This window comes from Crinia signifera, chromosome 5, assembly GCF_055691185.1.
Source record: "Crinia signifera chromosome 5, ASM5569118v1, whole genome shotgun sequence".
NCBI classification, from domain to species: domain Eukaryota; kingdom Metazoa; phylum Chordata; class Amphibia; order Anura; family Myobatrachidae; genus Crinia; species Crinia signifera.
The window spans coordinates 154,503,758-154,518,609 of NC_139221.1; the positions used below are offsets into that span (position 1 = coordinate 154,503,758).

The window sequence follows — 14,852 nt, forward strand, 5'->3', positions numbered from 1 at the left end:
CTCACTATCACCACCACATGGTGTATCTGGCCAGTGCCCTGTGCCAGCAGGCTGCTAGTCTGAGAGGCACAATGCCCCTGAGCAGCAAACAGCTAGGCTGGCAGTGTCTTCAGCACTTCAGCCCCAGTGCTGCCACGCCTCCTGCACCCACACACCCCCAAATTGGTATCCCTACAGTTACTGACAGGGCACCCAAATAAAATACATTTTATGTACATGCAGCATGCACACACTGATCACACACAGCTACAGGGAAAAAAGTGAGGATAACCAGCGCTTATTGAAGAACTTGCTTGTGAACTGGATGTATTTGAGACAGGTGAGATTCCTTAGTGGGTCAGTGGAACCACACTTACTTTTTAATCCTGTCTCGAGTTCACATAGCAGTTTCTTTAATTTCCAACAGTAAAAATGCTCCTTCCGCTTCCAAGGCAGACACTTACTTTAAAATACTTTCTCGAGTGCACCAAAAGGTATCTTTAAAACTTCTCTCTCATACATCACAGTGTAATATGGACGTGAGTAAACTTACATTGGTATTCAGTCTCGCATTTCCATAATGGTTTCTTTAAAGGATTCTCCAGAGACCCAGGTAGGTGCACACAATTTATTCACAAACACAAAATGTAAAAAACAGGGAAATCGGGATATCAGTTCTCCGTCCACCGGCGCTGCAGACGCTGAAGTGGAAGGTTCTTTGTGTAGTCCCGGTCTCCGTGTAGGATGCTGGTGGATAGTATACCAGCCTGCACAGCACTCCCGTCAACGCGTTTCGGATTACTCCTTTATCAAGACGTGCTGCTCTCTTTCTTTCACCGGAATTTAAACCTGGAGGGCTGGTCACGTGATCTTTATTTCACCAATCACTTGCAATGCCCTGAAATTGTTTTACCCGGCTCTCAATTAACTACTAATACACATTCAGAATTTATGTTATACATATATAATTGCTTAATAACAATTTAAGAATACAATAAATAACAATTTTGAATAAAAAACTGTAAAACATTTAATTAGTGGGCTAAGAACAATTAGCGGGCTAAAAAACTATAAGATATAATACAAAGTATATCATAAAATACATCATAAAAATATATATTTAATCCTCGAACAATAAAAACATTATATTACAATCCAAGTTGTAGAGCCGGGTATTTGAAAATGACAGACAAACATAGAAACAGAAATGTTAGTCATGTATTAAAATCACGATGTAAGCCTAAAATACAAGATAATTAGACGAACCACTTGTACTCGAAATCTACATTGAGACCTCTGGGAACCAGAGTTCTCAGTTCATATATAGTTTTCATTTCAAGTCTTGCTAGATCCTGTTCAGTATTTGTATTCCTCCAATTTTTATTACATACTTTGATCCCACAAAAGTTTTTTAGATATTTGGTGTCACTAGAATGTTTTTCCTTGAAATGGAGAGATACATTGTGTAGCTCGTTACCTTTTTTAATGTTACGTACAGTACGTGTTTTCCCCACCTTTCTTTCAACATTCTACCTGTCCTGCCCACATATTGTGTACCACATGAGCATTCTAGGAGGTATATAGCATTCTTTGTCCCGCAGGTAATAAAATCATTTATGGCATATACCTTATTAGTAACATTTGATTTATAGTGGGTGAGTTTACTCTCTGTCTTACACACTTTACAAAGGCTGCATTGGCCACATCTATAAAAGCCCTTTGAAGCAATACGAGAAGGTCTTTTGTCCACTGGTATTGCACTTTTGACTAGCAGGTTACGTAAATTGTTAGCCCTTCTGTATATAAATCTTGGGCTAGGACCCAAATGGGGCACCAGCACGGGATCTTTAGTTAGTACATTCCAGTGTTTATTAATGATTTTCTCGATCACTCTATGTTGCGATGTGTAACCAGTAATGAAAGCAACTTCTGTGAACTCATTGTCTCTTTTTTGATAATTTTCAACTAATAGTTCACTTCTTTGTCGAGCCTGGTTATCTTTAAAGGCTCTATCTACAAGATGTGGACAGTAACCTTTCTCTAAAAAATTATTTCTCATGGTCACCGCTTGTTTATTAAAGACTTCCACATCTGTGCAGTTACGTCTCAAGCATTGGAATTGTCCCTTAGGGATCACACGTGTCCAATTTTTATGGTGATTACTGTCACATCCTATATAAGAGTTGCAATCAGTAGTTTTTATGAAGTTTTTTGTTTTTATATGGCCATTTTCCACATAAATAGTGAGACCCAGGAAGTTGATCTCGACATTGCTCAGTGTGTATGTGAGTTCAATATTGTATATATTTTTGTTAAGATATTCACAGAAATCTGTCAATGATTTATCATCCCCCCCTCCACACAAATAGAATATCATCTATATAGCGGGTCCATAGGACCAAACTGGCACTCCAGGGATGTCCTGCCCACACCTGTTCATCCTCCCACTTTGCCATGAACAGGTTGGCATACCCTGGTGCCAGTTTGGCCCCCATTGCTGAACCCGCTACCTGGAGGAAGAAGTCTCCCTCGTACCAAAAGAAATTATTGGTGAGTACCAATTCAATACCTTCGGTGATGAAATTTATAGATTTTTGATTGGTTTCATTTTTTTCCAAAAAGTACTTAACCGCCTCTATTCCATCTTTGTGTTGGATAATAGTATATAGAGATTTTACGTCAGCTGTTATTAGACGAAAATTGGACTCCCATTTTACGGCATTGATTTTGTTGATTACAGAAATTGTGTCTTTTGCATATGATTTAGTGATTTTTACCATAGGCTGTATTTTATTATCTAAATAGCATAATAAATTTGACATAATGGACCCAATACTGGCGACTATGGGCCTGCCTGGTGCATTAGTGATAGATTTATGTATTTTAGGCAGAATATATATAACGGTATCGAGGGATTATCCACCTTTAAATATTCTGCCTCTTTTTCTGTAATCACGTCCTGGGTTAGATAGAGATGAATGAAAATGTCCAGCTTCTTTTGTATTTTAGTAGAAGGATCAAAGTTCGGTTTTTTATACGTGTTTTGGTCTGTTAATTGTCTCATGATCTCTGTGTGATAGTCATCTCTATTGAGAATGACTATTCCACCGCCTTTATCCGCCGGCTTTATCACTATTTGATTGTTATTCTTTAACAATTCTATAGCTTTTTTCTGTGATCTAGTGAGGTTAGGATCATGAATTTTTTGAAGTGATACTCTCTCCAAATCTTCTTTTACTAGATTTTCAAAGACATCTATATAACAACCTTTTTTGAATCTAGGATAAAATGTAGATTTCTTTTTAAACACTTTAACCTGTTCTTCCACCATAATTGGTGGTTGATCATTAACCTCTGTATCAGCAAAGAATTTTTTTAAGGTTAATTTCCTTATGAATTTTTGTAAGTCCGTAAAGACCTCATATTCATTAGCGTGATTAGACGGGGAAAATTTTAAGCCTTTTTCAAGGACACTTTCCTCTTCCTTAGTAAGGACGTAATTGCTTAAGTTAAAGATGCTACTTTTTTTACCTTCTGTGGAAGCTTCTCCTTGATTATCACTTTCATTTGGTTGTAATAGAGAGGTTTCCTTTCTATCACTATTTTTAAGGGTTTTACGCTGTTTTTTAGAGAGGTTTTGATGGACACCTCCTCTTTTTCCTCTTTTATTATTTCCAAAGGCTTTTAATTTTAATTGAAATTGGTTCTTCTCCAAATCCTCTCTAAAAAATGGTGTTGGCGGTCATTCTGTTTATCCGTCCCTATTTTTTCTGGGGTTTTTTCTCTTTTTTTATTATTAATTTGATTTCTCCAAGTATGGTTCCCATGGTTCTCTCTACGTGGATTGGGAGATAAATCCCTATTTGGTCTATATCTCTGACTAGTATAGTGGTTATTGTAATCTCTTTGATTATTCTCCGGATTACTATTCTGATAATTCCTCCGATATCTAATGGGATTTTTGGGGGTGTATATTTGGTCATATCTGTATCCCCTATATTTATGTTGTTGAAATTTTGGGGGGTTGGATTTGAATTTTTTCAGCTACAGCTACTAGAGCAGGGAGAGCCCAGAGGGGACCAGTTACCTGATCTCTAGGCAGCTGATTCCCCCGTGTCTCCGTCCAGTGAGGCAGTGCCCAGGCCACCTCTGCCTCACACAGCAGCATGCTCAGTCAGCACCCACTTCCTCCTCTGATCCCCACCAGGCAACACAAGCAGCTGGGAGGGGGGGTTTCTTTGTTGGGGAAAGCAGCCTGGGGATGGCTGGGCTGAGAAGGGGGAGAAACAACCTTGGCCGCCTCTGCCTCACACAGCACAGCAGCAGGACGCACAGCCCTGGCCCGCGCCTCCTCCTCTGGTCATCTCCAAGCAGCACAGGGGAATGTTGTCGGAGGAAGCAGTCTGGGGTTTGGCTGGGAAGGGGGAGAAACAACCCTGGATGCCACGCTACCTGATCACTGCTAGCAACAGTGTTCAGGACAAACGGCTGCAGGGGTGAAAAAAAAAGTGAAGTGCTCGAAGTGCCGGTATGTCATACCGTTGTATACCTGCCCACTTTGAGCACTGAGTGCAAGAACACCCACCACACTCACCAGACATAGCACAATGTGACTTCTTTTTTTGCTCTAATCTCAAATCTGTACTCAAGGGATCTAGTTTTGCATTAACTACTGAGGTTTAGAAGAAAATGACAGAGCTGTTAAGACAGCTATGACCACTTTCATGACAATATTACTCTTGGTTTACTGTTGCTGCCTGTAGTGTGTGCAGGTTAGGTGCTGCTGTAGTTTGCTGAATGCAGCAGCACCTAACCCCAAGTCTCCTCCCTGCTGGGAGTCGAGTGCACTGACCCGGCGGTGACTGACATGCCGGGAACCAGGATCCCACGATACCGCTACCCAGAAGTCACGCTTCCTGCCGGGTCTGTGGAGCCAGGCTAGTTGTGTGCACACTGCGCCAACTACAGCTGAGGGCTAAGAGAATCACCGCAGCATGGGACCGAAGGCAGACATATTATACAGGTCAGAGGTGCACTGCGAGAGGGACGCCAGCCCCCAGCACCACCAACCTATATTTATCTTTCTGCTTACAAGACCTTTCCTACCCCAGACTGTGAACATTCCCCCACCCCCAGAGTGGTCCAAAATACCCAGCAACCCCCCCCCCCCCGCAAACCACGTGCACCACTGCATCTGCAGCATATCCCCAGTGCAGCATTTTAACTTTGTTGCATCATTGCTTTTTATTCCTTTTTTCTTCTTTTTTTGCATGCATATTGATTTGTTTTATTTCTTGTAAGAGTGAACTCATTGGCATTGTGACCAGTGTTGAGCTCATTATACAATAAATTTATGTTGACAAAATCATATACATTGTGGACCTAACATCTCTCACCTTTAAATCCACAATTTATATCTCTCAGTGCTTTCATACCGCACTGTTATACACCAACTCACACTTAGCGCAGGACTCAGGAAACCCCCTGTTCCCATAAACCATCATTTGAGGGTGGCTTACCCTCTCCCTGAGACCAGCAGCTTGTGTGATACATCCATTTGGGTTAGCACCACCTCCTCCCCATTCTCTCTCTCTCTCTCTCTTTATATATATATATATATATATATATATATATACATACACAAAAGGGGAATGGGCGGCACTCACACGGATTTCCAATTATATCACTACCAGACAGGTAATGCAGTCGACGTTTCGGACATCACTCCTTTATCAAGACAGATCACAGACAAATGTACAAGAACATACCTACATACCACATGAATGCAAGTCTCCTCCAATGCAGGCTCCCCCGGAGGTGTGCGTCAGCTCCCCTCACTTCTTCCGGGTCTCCCCGTACTTCCAGCGACGGAATCATGCGTATCACATCATCGCCGCCTATCCAGGGTGTATAGGGGTTGCTAGGCATCTGCCTCCGTGATGCTCTGCAAAGACAAAAGAGAAATGGCAACATAAGAAATGGCAACATAAGAAACCAACACCAAAAACAAAGTGAACAATGCATACAATGTATATGAAAACACACACGGCAACGCCATGGACACCGGACTCCATGTATTATTTATTTATTAACAGTTTCTTATATACAGATGGCGCCGGGCTCCCTCTTGCCGGCGAATCGCCAGACTGTCTCCGCTGGTAATCTGCCAGTAGCCCGGCGTCCATCTGACTGAGATGATCGTGCGTCTCATGCGCACGCGCATCTCAGTTTCCGGGCGGCGGGGCGACGGGAACCCTGTCCGTCTCCGCTTCAGGGAGATGGACAGGGTTAGGGAAGCGGTGGGGGGGAGCAGGGAGGCAGTGGGGACCCCGGGTGACAGCCGGCAAGCCGGCGGGGACCCAGGGGAAGCGCCATCAAAAGGGGACGCACGCGCACCTCCTGCGCGTGCGTCCCCTTTCGTAGAGCAGATGGCGGCTGGCGATTCTGCCGCCATCCCCTGCAAAGACAACGCCGGCTCCATCTGTAGCTCATACATATTCTGCAGCGCTTTACAGAGTATAGTTGAACATTCACATCAGTCCCTGCCCCAGTGGAGCTTACAATCTATATTCCCTAACACATATACAGGCACACACATTATAACAAGAAAATAGTTCCGAAACGATAGCGCCAAGAGACTGCTGCACTGTAGCCACCTAAGGATTACCACTCCTCATTGTTTCTTTGAGGCACACACATTAATTCTAGGGATAATTTTGTAGGGAGCCTCGCAGTCTCATTGTTCCAAGTTTATATATCCAATACATTTCTAGCTGCAGCAGTTTCTTGTGTCGATCACCCCCTCTGGGATCCAGGGGGACGTTGTCTATAATAACATAACTTAAGCTAGCCAGACTATGCTTTTCCAAGGCAAAATGCCTAGCGACAGGTTGGTAATTTTCTTTTTTGTTAATTGCAGCTCTAATGGTCAAGCCATGCAGGGCTATTCTTTCTCGGAAGGTTCTTACAGTTTTCCCCACATAACACTTCCCACAAGGGCATTTAATCATATACACCACATGGGTGCTCGTGAAGGTTACCAGATGTCTTAATTAAAATTTAGTGCCAGAGAGTGGGTGAAAAAAGACCTTGGTGTTAGCCATACCACTACAGGTAGTGCATCCTGTGCGCATATATATGTATATATATATATATATATATATATATATATATATATATATATATATATATATATATATATATACAGATGGAGCCGGCCTCTTTCTTGCAGGGGCTGGGATTTCTATCGCCAGCCCCCACCAGCGGTCAGCTCTCGCCAGGGGCGTGCACACATGAGCTGTTTGCGCGTGCCCCATGGCTAGGGAGCTTTCTCCGCCACCTTCCCTGGTGCCCCTCACCTTCCCGCCGTCCCCCCTATCCCTGCCCAGAACATTCACAAAACACTTACCTAAATAGGGGAGAAGAGACACCCATGTGCACGCCGATAGATAGATAGATAGATAGATAGATAGGTAGGTAGGTAGATAGATAGATAGATAGATAGATAGATAGATAGATAGATAGATAGATAGATAGATAGATAGATAGACAGACAGACAGTGGTCAAAGTGGAAATTTTAAAGTGGGGGTAAATTGAAAGGGATATAGTGACACTGAATGATATACTGTTGTGCAAGGAAAAAAGGGCATGGTCAATCACAAGGGGTGTGTCCTTTTTTTTAAATCTTTTTATTAAAGTATTTTTCAATCACAAAGACATAGAATACATACACACAATCAAGCAGTAACCTTCTAAAACATATACTATATATATAATACTCAACAAACTAACATACAAAGACAGACAGACAAACTAGACAGAAGGTGAGGGGATAAAGGGGAAGGGAGTGGAAAATGATGAGCAGGGAAGGGGGGCAGGGGGGAAAAAGGGAAGAAGAAATGAAATCGGTGGAAGTAGCAAGGATAAAGGCTAGTGTGTTAATATACATAGGCATATTAGTCATATCACATAAATTATATTCTTACACATCACTAAGACATCTGAAACTCTAAATTGGCCGATACCTGGGATTTCGTAGCTTCGTCTAGACTAGACTCTAGAGTGTTTATGAATGGCGACCATTTAGAGTAGAATTTAACAATACCCTTATGTAGGTCTAATTTGGCATATTTTCTCTAGAAAAATAAGAGCTGTGTCAATTTTTGTTTGAGAATTGACAGTTGGGGTGCAGATTTTTTTGTCCAGAAAATTAGAACGCATTTCCTTGCCAGTGTTCAATGATCAAGAATAAAAGAGACATAGCTAGGCCTCAACGTCCTTCAATATTCCAGTTCTGGAAATTAAGTCCCATACAAGCTGATGAATCAGGGGTAAAGTCCGTTGCAAATATTTCATTAATAAATGAGACAGTTTTGCACCAGAACCGTTTCACTTTATAACAGTCCCACATGCAGTGGGAAAAGTTGGCAACTGTAACTCTGCATTTGACACAGTGCCCAGTTTCCTCTGGGACCATGTGACGGCATTGGTGCAGTTTTATATAGGCACGATGAAGGGTGCGGAAACAAACTTCTTGTAAATATGTGGACTTTAAGGCCTTCATAACCTTTTTGTTTGCCTGCATAAGCATCTCCGAGGTTATGTCTTACTGCAAGTCAATTCTCCATTTATCTCTTAGAGTCGACCATTCAGATTCACTGTCATGTCGGTTATTAATAATTAAGTGATATAAACATTTCAATTCATATACATTAACATCTTTGTAGTGTAGTAATGTGTCTATTGAGATCACCTGCAAAAGTGAAATTTTGGAGGGAAGTACATTAGTATAGAGCTTGTATGTGGAGAGGAAATGCCTTACTTGAAAATACATGAAAAGGTATGTTCTAGGCAGATTATATCTTTGTGACAATTCAGCAAACAAGTACATAACCCCTCCCGGGTCATACATTTTATTTGAGGTGTCCAAGCCTTTATCTTTCCAAGTGTTGAAGCAGGTGTTAGTGGTTGACAGCAAGAAAGAAGGGTTACCCCATAACGAAATGTATCTGGTAATTTGGGGGTTTTCCCCACAAATCTTATTCATTCGTATCCAAGCTGAGTTCGTGTCCTTGAACAATATGTGTTGTAGGATCCAGGCAGGGATATCCCGCCTATTAGCCTGTAACAGTGCCCCCGGGGCGTAAGGGGAGAACACGGCCTGTTCTAATGTAAAGTTCGTATAGGTGGACGTACCCAGGATCCAGTCTCCAATGTACCTGAAAAATAAAGTTAGAGCATAAGTCTGTATGTCAGGGTATTCCTTTGCTTTAGATCATTTGAGTTTATTTTTCGCTATTCTTGGAATCTTGTTTTTCCAGAGGAACCTATTGAAAGCTGATTCTATTTTAATTATCTCAGTATTACGGAGAGCTATTGGAAGCATTTGCATGCGATACAAAAGTTTGGGGAACACTATAGACCTAATTATTGCCATCTGACCCAGTAATGAGACAGGGAGGTCCATCCACGCATCCAGCTTGGTCACCATTTGTGAAATCATTGGTGTAAAATTAAGTAAATACAGTTGGGAGAGATCATTGCATATGTATACCCCCAGGTATTTAAAATGTGATTAGGTTATGGGGAAAGGCATATCTATAGATTTTAAAACCGCCGTATCACAATGACCCAGTGGCATCAGTTCCGATTTCATTAAGTTAACCTTGTATCCTGAAATTTTTCCGAAGGAATCTATAAGGTGTAAGAGAGCTGGGATAGTATTTTCAGGGTTGGAAATAAAGATCAAAGCATCACCGGCAAAGAGGGCAATCTTTAGTTCTTCCTTTTTAATTTTTATACCTTGAAGTAGGGGGGACGTCCTAATAGCCTCTGCCAATGGTTCAATAGCAATTGCAAAGAGGAGGGGGGACAATGGGCATCCCTGCCTGGTCCCCCTTTGCAACTGGAACGGTGCGGCAATAAGACCATTACATGCAATGGACGACCTCGGCGCCGAGTACAAAGTGCGCACAATACTAATAAAGTCCTGTGGTAAGAGAAATTTTTCTAATGTCTTGAACAGATGAGGCCACAATACCAAGTCAAATGCCTTCTCGGCATATAAGGCCAAGACCATGTTGTTGACCCCATCTGTTCTTGGGTGGGCATGCGACTCCTGGATGGCTGCCAGTACCCTTCTCACATTAGTGACCGAATGTCGTCCAGTGATGAAGCCTGTTTGGTCAGTATTAATTATTTGCGGCAACACTGGCTTCATTCTTTCTGCAATAATTTTTGTTAGCAATTTGTACTCAACGTTCAATAAAGAAATCGGGCATTATGACCCTGGTAGTTTTAAGTCTCGTCCTGCCTTAGGGAGGACTTTAATCAGAGCGTCAGAGAAGAATTCTGGGAGATCCCCCTGTTTTAAAAATGGAGTTAAAGGTGGCCACTAAGGAGTCTACAATATGTGGGGCCATGAGTTTAAAAAACTCATTCGAGTATCCGTCTGGGCCTGGGGCCTTTGCCAATTTTAGATGTCCAATGGCCCAATTCCTTGGTAATAGGGGTGGTTAAGGAGTTTAAATATTGTTCCGGGACTTGTGGAAGTTGAAGAGTGTCCCAATAGGATGTTGGTGTGGGAGGGATAGCATGATCTTCCACTAAATTATCAGAATCCCCTTCACTAGGGATCTGTGTGTTGCTTGGGGAGGTATATAGATCTAAGTAAAAATTCCTCATGATTTGGGTTATTTCTAGGTCCGAAGACGTTAGAGTGCCATCTTCTTTTAATAAAGGTTGTACTGATACCCGGGGTTTAGATCCATTTAGTAAATTTGTAAGCAGTTTCCCCACTTTGTTACCAAATTTAAAAAAAAGTAGAGTTTATATTAAAAAGGTATCTATCCCCTATCAGTTGTATGTATTCATTATAATATGTTTGTGCCATTTGACAAGCTTCCCTATTTATTGAAGTAGGATGTTGTCTAAATAATTGAAAGGCATTAGTGAGTCTAGTTTGGAGGTCAATGTATCTACCATTTTGATTTTTCTTAAGTCTAGCAACATATGCAATGATCTCTCCCCTTAGTACTGTCTTGGCAGTTTGCCAAAATATATTTGGGTTATTTTGCTCATATTCAGCATTTTCACTCCGGAAGTTTTTCCAAACCGTGGATAGATGGTCCCTCAATTCCCCAGACTGCGCCAGATGGGAGGGAAATCTCCATATAGGTCTTGTATTTCCAGGTATTTTAAATGACAATGTAACATGTATTAACCCATGGTCTGATAATGTAGGGGGGGCAAAAAGTTGGAGAGGATATCAACGAAAATAGTGGCTCTGCTACTAGGACATAATCAATTCTTGACCACGAATTATAAGTTAGGGACAGGCACGTGAAGTATTTTTCTGTTGGATTATGCGCCCTCCAGACATCTATCAGGTTCAGTGCGCTAGCGAAAGAAGGTACTCAGATTTTAGGCAATGGGGTTGTTTTTTTTTTTTTTGGGGGGGGGGGGGGATCTGTCTAAAATACGAGACGAGATCAAGTTTAAATCACCACATATTATTAATTTAGCAGGGTCATATGTATACAATTTAGCTAGCAAGCTAGTGAAAAAACATTTCTTGTATTGGGAAAGGGGCATATATGTTGCATAATACTAGCTCTCTTCCCTCCAGATTAATATGCAATATTAGATATCTCCCACCTGGATCCGACACTGTAGACACAACTTGGATATCGATATTCTTCCTTGCCATAGTAACCACTCCACAGGACTTGGAGTTTAAGGTAGCAGATCCCAACACCATCCATCCCAGCATCTGCAATTTTTTGACCTCAGGCGTTAGCAGGTGAGTCTCCTGCAGACATACAAGCCCTATACCATGTTTGTTTAAATACGTGAGGAGTTTTCTCCTTTTCGCAGGGGTATGAATCCCTGTAATGTTTAATGAGCCCAATCTATATGACATTTATAAGTGGGAAGCAAAGAAAAATCACACAAGCTATTACCCGGGGGAAAGAAGGAGAGGGTAGGAAAAAACAAGAGGGGGGAAGACAACACATACACATATCATCACACATAAGTAACCTTTGAGCAGCAGAAATAAACGTTTCAAATTGAACTTGAACAGGTGCAACAAGGATAGAGCAGAATAGAATAAACGGCATAGCTCCGTCTGCACCCCCTCCCCCCACTAAAATTTTAAATCAAATCCAGAACTGCAAATAGCATCAATCCACAAAGACTATTCATAACATTATTCAAACCATAACTTGAGGATCTTATATAACCTTAATAGTAAAGTGTCGACCTTAAAATTCTGTTAATAGTGTAGCACATACACTCATAGTCCCGCCAGACCTGTGATTAGTTAACCTGAGTAACCAGAAATCCACAGGAAGAAAGAAATTAGATACATATTTCCTTTAGAGATGACTTTATCACCCATTTGAGATATCAGCAATGTCTCCATCGCCAGCCTTTGGTTTTTCTTCGGCAAGAAAGTTATTAGCCTCTTCTGGGGAGTGGAAATCCCTAAAAGTAGAGCCTGAAAGAATCCTCAGCTTTGCCGGGTACATGAGGAAAAATTAGCGATTATCTTTAGCTAGGGATGCACACACTGGAGCTAAGGAACGTCTAGCTTTTGACAATTCAATTGAGAAGTCCTGAAAGACTCGCAGGACATGAGACTCCCATTTAATGGGGTTGATCTTACGTGACGCCGACCATATGGCTTGTCTGTGAAGGAAATTTAACACTTTAAAAATAACCACTCTTGGTCTCGATGTCGACTGTGTGGTCAGTGGTCCCAGCCTGTGCACTCGTTCCAGGACTAGATCAGTACATTGCGGAGTAATCTGCAATAGTGCTGGGAGCGTATTTTTTAAAGAGTGCTCCAGATGGGGCCCTTTTATGGATTCCGGAATCCCAGTCACTCTTACATTATTCCGCCTAGCCCTGTTCTCGGCATTTTCCAAGCCATCCTTAAGGCATTTGTTGTCTATCTTGAGTGCTCGGACCGCTCCCTGAAGCTTGTGTATGTCATCTGAGTTAGCCCCTATTTGGGTTTCCGCCAATGTAATACGGCCAGAAAGCTTAGATATCTCCTCTGTAATGGCACTGAAAGCCTTCTGTAATAATGGCTGCATTGTGGAGTTAATTGCTAAGATAATGTCAGCATATGAGAGAGGTACCGCTCCCATCCCAGCTCCGATGTCTGTGGGGTCTGATGCGTTACCTAGAATAGGCTTTTTATGCGCTGGTGTACCTTGTGTGGCGTCTTCAGCGGGCGCCATGTTTTGCTCCCCTTTCCTCTTCTCCTGCCGTTGTGGCTGCGGCTGAGACGGAGCTTTGGGCGTTATGGAAGGACCCAGAAATTTGACCATAGCCTCAGGGACACGTCTGGGGGAGCGGGAGTGGTGTCTCCAGTCTGCACACAGTTTTGCCGGTATGTGGGTCGGAGTAGTGCAGCGGAGCTACTAAGGAGGCTGCTCACTCCTTCATGCCGGAAGCAGAAGTCCCACAAGGGGTGTGTCCTTAAGAGACACTGGGTGAGAGGGGGAGGCAGGTTGGAAGGAGGAAATATTGGATATAGGGACAGAGGAAGGGGGGATGCCGGGTGGGAGAGGGACATATTAGGATTTGGGAGGGTGGGAGAGGAGAGAGGGTCAGTGAAAACGAAGTGCCGGTATGCATATATTTTACTCCTTACTCCATTCACCTTTAATTACTTCAGTATCCTGTCCCCTGATGCAACTGTATTTATTTATCATGTACTTGTCCTAAATTGCCTTGTACTGTAAGTCATTGATCTTAGACACTGCAGAACCTTTGTGGCACCATAAAAATTACTACTAATAATAATAATACTAATAAAAAGCTGATTATTATGTGTGCTGTGGCACACTGTGCACCACAGCACAGTGTGCCACAGAGCAGTATTAACCAGGGAGTCGAACAGTGATATACACAGGCAGCTCACACCACAATGTCAATACCTTATACACACAGCACATGAAGTCCTTACTGATGTCAATCACTCCAGCATGCCAACCCAGATAAGAATCTCCTTTGCATTGTTACGCAGAACTCTGAATGAGATTCTTAGTCATCAGGGACATTCTAAGAAAGGATGGAGCACCATGTTCAGCCTCCTTCATCTGATCCCCCTCCTCTCTATCCAGCAGATGTTGAGCCTGAGCACTATGAGCTCCGACTCTAATATGCAGGTGCTCTGAGAAAATTATATGGTGGCCATTTTCTCTGCTGTACATGTGAAAATCCTGGTAAAATGCCTGCTGCACCATGCATCCATACAGAAGCCAAATACCCAAGGGCTATGACTTCCATGTATTTCCACACAGACATATCTCCACTATGGTCTAGTACTTGATTATCAGATAGTATTTGTTTAACATTTAACTTGTGAATGGCTCAACTAATATAGAAACATATATTTTGATGGTAGATAAAAACCACTTGGTTCTTCTTGTGTGCCCTTAAGGAAAGGGACTGGCTTGGGTAATAGTATATAATACTCATTTTACTGTTTAACTTTCTAAACCAATCTATCTAGCTTGATACAGCAAAGAACAGTATACTGTAGGTCCGGGGTGTCCAAACTTTTCGCGATGAGGGCCAGATTTGGTGAGGTGAAAATGTGTGGGGGCCGACCATTCAGCCTGACATTCTTTGAACCATTAAGCACATCATATTGGTCCCCCACTCTGTCCCGAAGCCTGCCACTTGACTGTATATTCCCCAACCTGCCCCATTCTCTGTATTCCCCCCAGCCTGCCCCATTCACTGCATGTCCCCCAGCCTGCCCCCCTTCTCCGAATATCCATCACTGCCTCCATTCACTGTATGTCCCCAAGCCTTCCCCTCCTTCACTGTATGTCCCCCAATCTGCCCCCATTCA

General features: G+C 42.4%; 1 long non-coding RNA gene across 1 annotated transcript in view; it reads right to left on the bottom strand.

The window, feature by feature from the left end:
* Positions 1 to 601: 601 nt before the first annotated feature.
* LOC146080645 (uncharacterized) overlaps positions 602 to 14,852 on the bottom strand; it is a 54,070-nt gene continuing 39,819 nt past the window's right edge. The window contains exons 2-3 of the long non-coding RNA XR_014474926.1: positions 5,756 to 5,923; positions 602 to 1,047 (exon numbers count right to left, since the gene is read on the bottom strand). This is a non-coding gene — a long non-coding RNA (uncharacterized LOC146080645). The remainder of the gene's footprint in view (positions 1,048 to 5,755; positions 5,924 to 14,852) is intronic.